The sequence below is a fragment of the Drosophila miranda genome, chromosome 2 (genome assembly GCF_003369915.1).
Source record: "Drosophila miranda strain MSH22 chromosome 2, D.miranda_PacBio2.1, whole genome shotgun sequence".
NCBI classification, from domain to species: domain Eukaryota; kingdom Metazoa; phylum Arthropoda; class Insecta; order Diptera; family Drosophilidae; genus Drosophila; species Drosophila miranda.
In genome coordinates, this window is record NC_046675.1 from 18,607,805 (window position 1) to 18,620,929 (window position 13,125).

Consider the following 13,125-nt stretch of genomic DNA (forward strand, 5'->3'; position numbering starts at 1 on the left):
GAGCGAACTAAAAATTGTTGTTGGAAAGTAGCTACTTCTTGTAGTCGAACGACGATTAATAATAACACAGATATTTGTATACACTTTTCTCACTTTCTCGCTTGAAATCGAGGCGACACAAAATTTATCTCAGTGTATTTGTAATTTGAGCCAAAGAGCAAAATGTGAAAAACTGGAAAAAGGCAAAAATGTAAAAGGAGAAAAGAAAGACGAAAAATAAAATCTGCTTCTCGTCGACGACGTCGACATAAAACTTGCAAAATAAGTTTCGCATGTTTCAGCAAACTCAGGTGAGGAAGGGACGGACGTGGGGCCGAGCGTGGATTTGCCGGGGAAGTGGATGGCGGAGGGGGGCGGTAAGGTGAGTCGGAGAAAGGCTCTCCTCTCTGTTCCTTGAATATGCAGCAAATATTCTTCAAACGGCCATGGCGTTGGCTTCATTTTATATGCGCAGAGTGCGCAGAGGTGGCGGTGGAGGTGGGGTCTGCCTACCTTAACAACTCACCCTCTCAGCGCCCGCTCCCCCTCTATCACCACCATCTAGGCAAATGAAAAGATGGTCGCTGGGTTCGGAGTCATGGCCCGTAAGCCGCCATCCCCGGCTGATGGAAGGTGGATGGTGATGGGGAAGGGTGTGGGAGCAGCACGAAACGTACTCCAATTTAATCAAGAATTCTATTCTGTAAATGACTTGCACAAAAACACGAGGCGATGGATGGGCGGGGCATTGCCAAGAGGTGGAGAAACCATCGTCTCTTCACCCCAACATCGCGAATTTCCATTTCGTGTTACAAGAGGTTAAGGTGGACCGAATTGCCTATAGTTGGAGCCGTAAGTGTTTTGCCAGGGAGAGGGGAAAGATCTCTGCATAAAATTCAATTCGATCGCCCTGATGGGGATCTTGATAGATTCTTTCATTCAATACTGACTGCACTGACGCAGTCTGGAGGATATAATTCGCTTTCACTTGTATTGCTGAAATTTTCACTTCATATGGTTACAAGTCGATGGGTTTTCTGTTGAAAATGTCTCAGAATTAGGTTTCATTTTGGTTTCTACCGCTCTGTTTCCACTGACTAATACTAATACAATGGATTACCGTTATAAGGAATAATAATATGTTGCTTAACCGCTCATTCCTGATGTATGGTGGGACTTCGTTTTAGGAAACGGTCCATCACTCAACATTATTACAAATGTATAATTATGTTAATAATTAAATATGAAATATTTGGATATTTTTGAAATTATGTTAGAGAAACGGTCAGAATTGATTAGCGTTGTCATTCATCACTTAATTTTATTCAGGGGGAAAAACCTGGCTCATCCCTACTTTAAAGCTTTGATTCGCTTAACAATTGGACTAAGCTCTTTAAAATCAATTTCCCGACTCATTTTTCTTTCTCATGCGCCACAGCTTCACGAGCTAAGCCCTTGTCGAATCGAATGGAAAAACACTTTCCCAATGAAACCCCAACATCAACACAAGAGTGTTCCATCGAAAATGTAAAAATATGTAGGACTGGCCCCAAATTCTCGAAACGCATAAATTGATATTCGAATACTTTTCCCCAACCCCAAAAGTGCAAACAAAACCAATACGAATATCTGAAATGTGTCGATGAAGTCACAAAGAAAACGAAGTCGAGCGTGTCCGGAAAAGATGGATGGGGATGGGGATGGGGATGAAGACGAATGGCTGGCGTTGTTATTGAAATAAATTATTATATATAAATACGCAAGTCGAATTTATGAAGTCGTAGTTGTCGGTTATGACGCCGAGCTGTTTTCTCCCCAGTCTGTTTGAGGCACTCTCTCGGTGGACTGGGCCGGACTGTCGGCCTGACTGACATGGCTGCGAATTCTGCAATGACTTTGGCTCTGCCTGTGCCTTTGGCTCTGGTCGGGGTCATTACTTTTGTTTATGCCCTGACATGACGCGAACTCGTCGGTGGAGGTGGAGGTGGAGTGGACGCTCCAACGCGGAGCGCCGTTAAAACAAACAGCTTATTACGCCGATGACAGTCGGGGTCTTGCTTGGGCGGGATGTCCAGAGCGAACGTGGCCGGGGCGCCAATGACTGCCATTGATAACTGAAGAAGTTGAGCGGTCTGCAGAGCGTGCCTATGCCTATGCCCCTGGCTGTTTCCCTGGCTGACTGATGGGTGGCATGGCTTTTGAATTTGTTTGTCTTTCGTTTGTCAACATCATGTCGATGTCGAACTCCGGCCATTCATCCGTCCATCCATCCATCCATCCATCCGTCCGAGAGTCTGTCCGTCCGATCGTTTGGTTCGCTTGTTTATTTGTTTGTCTTGGCTCGACTTGGTTGCGCTGCCCCTGGTCTCCGGCTCCGGGGAACATCTCCGCCGATTGGATTCGTTTCAATTTATTTACTTCAACAGAGAAGGCCAAAGTTTGTTTGTGCGTGGAGCAACATTTTTATGGCACAGCCAGACCCCGAGGGTGCGGGGCGCAATGACAGTTCAATTAGAAAACGAAATCGTAGGCCCGGTTTCTTTTTGGTGTTCATTCAGTGTATGCAAAGATACAGTCGATAGAATTGAGCGCCAGCTGCTACCGCGAACATTGCCTGTACGTGGGTGGGGATGGGTCTGGGACCTGGACATGGGCCTGGGCTTGGGCGGACCGCAACGATTCCTTTGACAGGCCACACGGTTAATTGTGACCCCGCCCACTCCCTGGAATAATTGCCAGAGCTCCTTCTTTTTTATGACGTAGAGATTCAAATAGTTTTGAACTTTTCCCATCTCCGAGGATTCTTGATATTGGGCCAGAACTAGAAACTCCCATAAGAAGTTTACGAGGCGAGTGCCCGGGTAGCGAAGCGCATATGTAAATACACAGAGGCAAATCAGCAAGGATCACGCTGTGGCCCACGGAGTGGAACGGACGGAGATATTGCTCCCGAGTGCCTGCCCCACTATCAATTAAAGGCCTCTTAACTGCCGTGCCCAGTGGTGGGGGCGACCAAGAAGTTTGACACTTCGGGCGTTTCCAGGAAATTTACTTGGAATTTAATCAGCATTCGCTGGTGCTTTCGTTAGAGGAAGGTGGACAAAATCTAGTTTTAAGCCGTGTGCTAAGTGTATGCACCTACCCTTCTGCTTTAAGTTTCTTGCAGTGCAACATTGCAAGGTCTTATTGGTTGTCGTTGCTCCTTTGGACAACATTTCGTTACGCTTCCTTGGCATCCGGAATTGCTTTGCCCAATAGCGCAGGGCGAAGTTCTCGCGGCTCCAACAGCGCCGTCAGCGATCTGTGGCTTTTACGATGCCTCCGCATCCATGGCCCGCGCATGTTCCTTGCTCGGGTCTTAAGCGTCGGGGCAACAAAACTGGAAATGCAACCAGCGCGAAACTGCACACACAGCAGCAGAAGCAGCAGCAGGAGCCGTCCGGAAGGGAGTGGCTAGGACAGAGTGAGCAGGAGAGTGCGGCCAGAGGCGCCAGTTGGCTAAGCGCATATAAAAAAGTTTAGCTGGATTAAGGTGGGGCTCGAATGAAATCATTTACAGCTGCAGCGAAGGAGCTGCCAAACCCAGCAACGCCTCCGAGCTGCTCCAGCTACACTACCCTACAGCGCGGGAGTGATTGGAGTATAAGCTACTTATTCAGATACTCGTATTCCCTTCTACTGAAAAAGCTATCTTTGGTAAAGGACTCTACCGAAGTCGAGATGAAAATCGAAACATCTGACAAGCGCAGGGGAATTTCCATTTCCAACTATTCATATCCTTTAATATCCTTTACTGTCGAATGCACATGCATTTCTTTGCCCTAACTATTCAGCGTGTTGGCTAGTGTACGGTGGGGACAGCCAATCGATTGCAAAATTATAAGTCGGAGATCTGTGAGACAGCGGGATGGATGTGAGAGCTCGGCGAGGGCGTGTGGATGGGAATGGGCGTGGCATTTGTCGTGACTTGGTGACTTATTACATTTCATGCTGCTCTCGTTTCCGGCGCTGCCTGTTGTGCTTGCGCTGGTGGAGATGCTGTCAAATAGAGTCGTAAAAAGATTGGGCAAAAAAACTTTTTTGTGGGCCACTCGCAGAAATACATGCATATAAAAATGGCAAAGTTGGGATTAGTTTCATCAAGGATAAGCCAAATGGCTGGACATGCTGGCTGCCGCTGTCGGGCTGCCTGGCATATAAACGAGCCAAGGGTAAGGACTCCAGGATTTTGACTGGACTGCGACTGCGACTGCCCGCTCGGTTCGGTTCTGTCCTGTCCTGTGCTGTGTTGTCCTCTCCTGGCCATTTTGCTATTTGCGCGAAAACTTTTTATGCAGTTGGTGTCGGTCGATGTTGGTAGAACTCGCAGTATACTGGCCACATGAAGCAGCATTACATAAATGGACGACCTCCTCCCCATATATGCTCGTTTAAGGACATATGGCGGTGCTGGTGGGCCACCTCCACTCTGAATATGTGTCTGTGTGTTTGTGTTACCTTTATGGACGCACCATCTCGGGCCGAGGGAAAATGTCATCTAAGCACGTTTGCAGGATCTGCATAATTTATGTTTGCATGTAGGTACTCCACATGCGCCCGTGCCCCTGTGCCCCTGTACCCCTCCTCTGGCCACCTTGTGCTGCTGTGGAGGATTACCCTAGAAAATTAGGTTTCCCATTTGATGGAGGACGCGAACAGTGTCGCTCGTATAAAAACCCGGCACGACCTGGTCGCCATCTTCATAACGCTGGGAGTGGCACCGGGCGGGGGGGTGTTGGGGCTGCATGCCCAAATGAATTTCTATATATGTATGAGTGTATTTGTGCGCTCGTTTTATGACTAATATCTCGGAATATCTTTGGGAAACGACAACGGCAGGAAGGCTGGCAGCAGCCGCACTATCATTGCCCCCGGGCCCTGCGCACACACGGTCGCATATTTTGCAGCGCTGTGAAAAATAAAACAGCAAAATAAACCCGGCCAAAAAATAAGAGAAAACAAGTATAAAATTTGTTTTTCCAACATTTGTCAACGGAATGACGATGACACGAACTGCCGCGGAGGCACGCGGACACGGCTGCCACTGAGCGTCGATTCTCTTTCCCGTATCCAGTCCCCTGGTCCCAGTATCATCCCCCGGCCGCCAATCTCTGTGCACATTTGTTCCGTCCCCGCGCTATGGTTTTTGTCGTTGTTTGCATGTGGCGAACTCTCAGAGTGCTCGTTGCCATAGCCATCGCCATCGTCATCGCCCTAGACGCCCCACGAGCTCCCAGGTGCCCCGGGCCGCTATATTTCTGCACAGTGGGATGATTGAAGCTGGTAGCCTTTGCGGCCGTCTGCCTTTCAGTGATCTTCCCAATGGTACGAGTATTTCTGAGCAATTGTTCAAATGTGGACCCTTCCCTATAATCCTTGCGTCGCTAGCAAATTAAATGCTAGCAAAGTAATGCACCGTTGAAGGAACAATTGTCTCCATTGATCCAGCGATGTTGCCGCATTCTATTATATTCTTTCATAAATATGTGGACAGATTATTGGGCACTGCTGTGTGCTTCTTTTTACCCACTGTTCGGCCCAAGCAATAGCAGACCACCGCACATGTTGCAACCTTTTACATTTTGCAGCTCCACTCTGCTCCGCTCCGGTTGGTCGTCGTCTTGGTAGTGGTCTTAGCCGCGCTCCCCGTCCCGATCCTGGCCGTATCAGAGCTCTTTGCTTATGCATGTCGCATGAGCAATAACAATATTTCCTCCGCTGTCGCTGTCGCCGTCGCCGTGGCCGTTGTTGCTTATTCTTTTCGATTTGCTTCTTCGCATTTGGTTTTTTTTTTTTCCTTTTTTTGAATGGTCGTTTTTTACGTTTCTCATTCGCTTATTTGCAGGGATCATGATATGCGACGACGACTCACGGCAGTGGGGAGCGGGAATGGGAATGGGAATGGGAACACATGTTTTTGGCCTTACAGCGGTGGAAAAAATAAGCGAAATGAGAAAAACAGAAACGAAATTTAAAATTTATGTACGACTGTATGTACGAGTACGAGTATTTCCATTTTGCAGTCGCAGCCATCCATCCACACATGTGTGACTCTGTGGGTCTGTCTGTGTATTCGAATTCGGCATGAGCCATGGTCGGCCATGGCTCCTTCTCCGTCCACCGATGCTGATGTCGTCCCATTCGGGTGTAGGCGGGGGCATGCATCCATAACTTTTGCCTGGGTCGACGTCGACTCTGTTCTGTTTCCCATAAATAAAATCCACGGAACGCGACACGTTTCGCTGATGTTCAATGTTCGTAAATTGAAAACAGCACAAGTGAAATATTGAAATTGCCGTTGTGTCTGGAATATTGAGTTCAGTATTTTGCAAATCTTATTGGTGCGTATGTTTATACGCCCGGAAAGCGGATGGATGCGTCCGGCACAGGACGCAGGACACATAAACAAACTTGCTGCGACGATTAACGAATCGATGAGTTTTATATGGGTTTTAAAGGACTTATTGTAGAGCTGTACATTAAATATTTTAGTGTCGTCTAACGATCTGCCACTCTACAAAATGTACTGCAAGGGACTTTGGGCCAGAGAATTTACAAAATTTTTCTAAATTTTCAGCGATTTTCCAATTTGGATACACAAAAGAATAACTTCTCCCCCTCCCACTCCCACTATGGGTATTCCTTTTCAAACATTACAATTCATTGACGAAGGCCCTCTATAGTTTTCCCACTCTCATTCCTTCATCCCATGAGTCGCATGGGGAATGTCATATCAGCTTCTTGTTCGCTTTCCGGATTCTAATCACGCACTCCAGTCCGATTCCAGTCCCGCACTTCGCCGCCATCACAACCCTTTGATATGGGATAAGCGATTGGCGTGAATGCCTTTAGAGGCGAATGCTTGGCTAATTGAGCGCTTAGCGATTGCATTCGGTTCCATTAAGAGGTCCGCCAGTCCGCCAGTCCGCCAGGGACGGCGAATGCAAACGAAGCTCGGGCATTCGAGCTCGAATTAAAATTGAATCATTATTGGAATACGTTTGGGCATTATACTTCCCCGTGCCGCCCGGCACTCGGCTGGCTCGGAAAGGCTCATTAAAATGGACAGCCACGGCAGCCACGAGGGACGGGGCTGGGACGGGGGCTGGGACGGTGGATCGCGACGAGCCAATGACGGTGTATGTGGCGGCTGAGTGTATTTGCATTTGGCAAATTGTAAAAATTTAATTCGCATATCATGCGCGATAATCAGCGACGTACATTATAAACCCATAAAACCGCAAAGCGCTGCCATAAACGCGCGGGGAAGACGGAGCGAGCGGGGAGCAATTGTCGCGGCGGGCAGCGTCAATAAATATCCGTTTATATGGTAATTGGGAATCCGAGCCCGCTTCTAACTTTCGGCCTGTCCCGGCGGGTGCCTGGGCCTTGGTCTGGGCCTGGTCGCCCTGTGAGCCAGCCAGAGCGGAAGATTTGCATTTCTGCACAGCTGCAAATGGTAAATAGCAAATGGCAAATTGAATGCAGCAGGATGGCAATGGCAATGGCAATGGCATATTCATTTTAGTGGCGCGCCAATGGGTATTCCATACTCCCCATCCCACCTCGTCTTTAAATTCGACATAAAATCTTGGACCAAAACAAAATGGCGCCGTTAAAGCATTAAAAGGAGCGGCCATGGCGGAAGGTGGACCAGATGATGGATGGAGGGCGATGTGGAGAGATGTGATGGGATATGGAAGCGGAAGCGGAAGAGGAAAGAAGTTTGGTTTAATTTTCATGTCCATTAACCAAGCAGAATTGATATGGCCGAAACGGTACGGGTCGGGATGGCGAAAGGATAAGCGACCCGACCAGGCATGTCCTGAATTTTGATACAGCCACACCAAAGTCTAGATTTCGAAACTGGAGACACGGCGAGCAGTCTCGTAAATTCAAATAAAGTTTAACGAAGCCAATCTGTTATTTTTTGGGGAGCCCTGCCCCTGCCCCTGCCATTACGGAGCTACAGCCACCATGGAGGAGTATCGAGATTCGTGCACGGCAGTAGGCAGCCGGCTATGAGCCATGAAAATTATCAAAGCGTGATATTACAGGCAACGATGCGCAACGCGATGCGATGCTGAGCAGCCGCCTCAAGTGGCTTCGTTCCTGGAGAGGCCATAGATGGAGATGAATCTGAAGAGGATGTGGATGTGGATATGGCTGCGACTGATGATGAAGCTGGGGCAGCAGTCCCCGCCACTTGTGGTTGCTTGGATATAAATTTGGCTTTTTTTGTTTTTGTGGTCCCTCACGCACGCAAATAATCAAACGAAACGCATCAAATTGGTAGAAGGGATAACAAAAAAAAACCAAAAAATGGTGGTCGATTTTTAAAAATACCCATCGTCTCCCCCGTTTTCATTTCCGCCCACTTGGATTTTGTCGAGTCAGCCCAAGGGGCTTGAAGGCGTGTACAGGGTTTTCCAACCTCGTATTTTAAGTCAATAAATACCTAATCGAACAGTGGGAAGATATCATTGAAAAGGAGACATAATTCACGAAAAATTAATGAAGACGGTAAAAATATTTTAGCTAAACGAAGATGATTTAAGGGAGTAGATAAAGCCAGGGAATAGGGTATTTTTAGTCTTTATCCGTCTTTTTAGACGGAAAATTGAACTTCAACTATTAGTTTCTCCAATGCAAGTCCCATTGTTCCCTGCCTCGCTAGGCCTCAACGGAAATCGACCTGGATTAGGGCCACCAGTGAGTGCATGGTGACCCCGACCAACTCCAATGGAGTATCTACTTGAAGGCGAGTTCCTCACGTGCGGTAGATGCGGGCTGCTGGAGGGAGAGGGCGAGAGAGAGTTGGGTTTCAGTTTATCACACAGCAATCGCTGGGAAAGTCCCGGGAGCGGTTTTGGGGATTTTTAAAATAAAATTTACGGATTAAGTTATTGTGCGACGCATGTACATATGTATGCATGACTCGTATGACTCCTGGGAGCAGCCGGAGCGAACGGGAGGAGGCGTTACGGTAAGGTCGATTACGTTTTACAGCATAGCATAAAAGTTGATTGAAAATGCTTATTAGATGCAAGATTAGATGTGATATGCATCAGCGGACAGCGGACCAATCCGGGGAGCAGACCAAGCCATTCCGGAATCAGAGCCAAGCTCCAAGCATAAAAGTCTGCAGGAGCTGCGACGTGAGCAAATTTCGCTTGGGATTTTATACTCGTACCCCCGAACATGGCAGCCAGGCAGAACGAGGCGAACTTAATTGAAATGTCGTGGTAGAAACTGTAAAGTTCGGAAAATTGAAGCGACCGGCGGGGAGTAGACACGAAAAGAAGCCAAACGGTGCCAACGCAAAAATTAAGTCCACAAAAATTTACTGCCGGCAGGTAATCTCATTAAGCCGGGATAATATTCCCACTCGGCGTGTGCCTGGCCCAAATTGAACATTCTATCCTAGGGTAGGGTCTGGTCTCGCCTCCCCCGTCAAACGAGAAAAACAGGAGAATGAATAACCGAAACGGGGAAAAGGAAAGCAACAAAATCGTTGGGCCCACAAAAAGTTTCTTTTGATAACAGTGCTCATCAAAATTTCAGCTACAAGAAAAAACTTTTTAAAAACAACAAATTCAAATGACGAAGAAACCACACACAGCGAACATTCTGGCGGGTCAACCTAAAAAAGCTGACGAAGGCAGGCACGATGGCCCTGGAATCCCATCTCAATGCACCGAAGAGTGGCTTCTCTTTCCTGCATCAATAGGTGGACCTGCCAACCTAAAGGCTAACATAGCAATATGAATATCAAACCAACCAGTGTGTCAAGCGGCCAAAAGAGGCAGGCGAGACCGCTGTCTCCTTCGTGAAATGGATGTTTCATGAAATATTCAAGCAACCCACACCCAGACACGAACAAGAGCAACGAAATTAAACAGATCCGACAAGGGCAAGAAAACAGGCATCTTTCAAAGACAGAAATATTGTATGTACTAGCTCCAGAGCGGAAAAGATTCTCCCGGCTTGCGCGTCGGCATGCCGCTCCGTGATCCGGGGGCCCATCAGCAGTTAATAAAAAACGAAGCAGTGGGAGGGGGCAGGGGGAGCGGGCCAGAGGGCCAGCGGGAGCAGACCTAAAGCTAAATGGAAAAAGTTTGGACCCCAACTAAAAGTGTGGGTTCATTAGCCGCAAGCAATTTCCGCTGAAATTGCAGGAAGGAAGTGAACCAAATATTTGTGCATTTTAGTAACTTTTCCGTATGTGTGGATTCATCCTTGTTAGCTGAAAAGAGTTATTTTCATAACTATTAGACGGTAAAGAATTGAATATTACTCCTCCTCCAAATACTAAGCGTTTATCAACTTGTCAAGTCCGCAGGAAGTATTCAGAACATTTTTTTTAATCGCCATCTCTTTTTATTATTTGGGCAACTTACACTCAGAGAAATTATCCCAACTAGAATAATGTTTTTGAGAATATAATTAGCCAATCTCAAAATATGAAATTGTAATTTTAAACTACATTTTCTCAAAATCGGAAATTTCTAACATTTTTATTTTGAGATTCTTTCTATTCTATTCTTCCTATTTTTGTCAAAAAGCCTTCTTAATTTATTTATATAAGAAAGCGCTGCAATGAGATTTGGAATTTATAATTTAGTTTAGAATATAAAATGATATTCCAGATTTAACCCAATAAGTGACAAGATTTCTTAAAGAAGAGATTTTTCTCTGTGCATACCGAGAACCCACCCCACTCACACATATACATACATGCATACGTGTGTACGCATACATATGTACGCATGTATCTATGTTTGCAAAAGTAGAGCAGCCGATGGTGGTGGATTCTGGCATGGCCGACGCGTTGGAGACCTTCCCCCACCCGACAATGCCATGGCTGACAGAGTGCCGGAATGCCGTCGGTGTATCTGACAGATACACAGCTAGCAGGGCACAACGCATGCACAGTGCGGATGGTCCTTGGGCGTGGCCCCAGCTGAATCTGATGGGGAGCCAGAGCCAGGGGAAGAGAGAACTCTATCCGAGCGAACTGTTCTGATAGTTTGGCCGGGGAACCGACGATTGATGCAGGATTTCGGAGATTGTCACGGATCTGCTCGCTCTGTCTTTTCTTTGATACAAATCCACACCGTGCCTTGCAGACTGCAGACTGCAGACTTGCGTCAGGTTGAACGAACGCCTGTCGCTGAGTGATGTACAACGGGCGGCTTGAGGCGCATTTGCCTATTTGGCTTAATGCCCGTCCCGTGTGTAATTTACGAGCCGCTCAACTCACATACATATGTTGCCCTGCGTTGCGCGTAGGTGTGCGCCGGGCGCAGCACTCAGACCGCGAATGCCGAGGCACAGATTTATGGAGGCATCATAAAACAATTAACAAGACCGAAACTCGTGCCACTTAAACTGCTGCAGTTGGACCAACTTCCCGCTTCCCACTTGGCTTGTGGCGTGTGTCTTGTGTTACATTTCACAGCGTTTTATTATATCAGGGAATCGGCATCGGGGAGGGGAGCTGGGCTTATGGGGATGGGATCAACTGTTCCTGTGCTCCTCTGTTTCTTTTTTAATTAACCGCACAAGATTCTACTCATTTTCATATCGTAAACGTTTATCCAACTTAATAAGTCGTAAACGCCGCTGCTACATCCACATGGCCTCTAACAAAGTTTCTGTTTCATCCTCAGATTGAGATTGAGGTTTAGGTTCAGGGCCCGAACTTCGCTGTATCTCGGCCGTCAGATTTGCCTGCATGTGTATAGGATTTCAGTGGCTTGTGCTGACTCCGCAGGTGAAAGTATCTGCACACGACAGTTGCGAATGGATGGAACATCCGGCTCCATTAACACTCCCACTCCCCTTCCCTGCCGCATATGTAGGCGATAGACATGACAATGCGAGCGGCAGCAATAAAAAAAAGGAATATAACCATGCAGAAGTCGGCTCGGAGCGGACAATGGGAGAGATCTGGCATCTGGGAGAGTCAGAAGGACCCCAGTACGATTTCAAGCAAGGAGATGCCATCTGATCACTGAACATACTCTTATAAGGAAGGCTAGCCAAATATAATCACATAAAAACTATTATCGCTACTTAATTGATTTTTAGTAAATCGGAATGAATCTCAATAAAATATATTACTATTATTATTTTTAGGAATTCAACGCAGATTTATACGTGGATTTCCGACAACCTTAGAATATGCTTGACTCTGTTGCCCAGGACCTTGGACCCAGGACCCCATTGTGCGACTTAAAGTTATTTTCTCTAGTCGCGAGGGTCGGAATGGTGAAATGCTTAAAGCGGAGCTCAAACCTCATTTAATATTCATTGCCGGCCCCTGCTGCTGCTACTGCAGGTGCTCGGGGTGCTCGGGGTGCTCATGCAGCTTTTTGTTCCAGCACCTGACAATATTTTTTTAATGACAGCGATTAAGTTACAGCCCTCTGCCCCCCTCCGGGTCTACCTCCTACCAGTTTTTCGTTCTGGGCCGAAACACTCGATTTAATTAAGTCGTCGCCGAACGCTTCCTCTCTACACGGGATGGGGCGCAGGACTTTCTTCGCCCCGCTCTGCACCAACTCTTTCACGGAACGAGAAATTTGTGACATTTTTTTGCTGATTCCATTGTTTGCCTAATCTCTGTGTGCACAGCGACCTCCCATTCCCAAGCTGTGCGCCATGTCAGCAGCTTTGTGCCCTGAGGGGTTGCCGTTCCCGTAGCCCTCACCCTCGCACGCCCAACTTAGATATACTCACACACACACTCACACACACGGAGGAGAGAGAACATAAAGATACACAAACATGGGAGTGGAAGATACTGTCAACATGTTTGCTAATGCCATTTTGGAATTAACAAGTTCTGCCAGATAAACTTTGAATTTCATTTCAGGGCCGGGCTCGAATCGGCATAGGATGGAACTGTCCGCATTTCGAGGTCCCTGGGACCCCATTTGCCCCATAAACTGTGCAGATTACGTGGCCTCCAGGGCACATATGAATCGAATATCCTGATAACCCTTTCCATGCAAAGTGTGGGCGATATTAAGTCCACGAATGAGTGAGGATCCGCTTTTGCACGATCGGTGCCGCTTCGGCGAAGTTCGTTTTGTTTCTTCG

The 13,125-nt window shown here is 47.3% G+C and overlaps 1 long non-coding RNA gene across 1 annotated transcript in view; it reads right to left on the reverse strand.

Moving 5' to 3' along the window:
- Positions 1-13,125, reverse strand: part of LOC108155234 — a 101,814-nt gene that overhangs the window by 78,311 nt on the left and 10,378 nt on the right. The gene's annotated exons all lie outside the window — the stretch shown is intronic.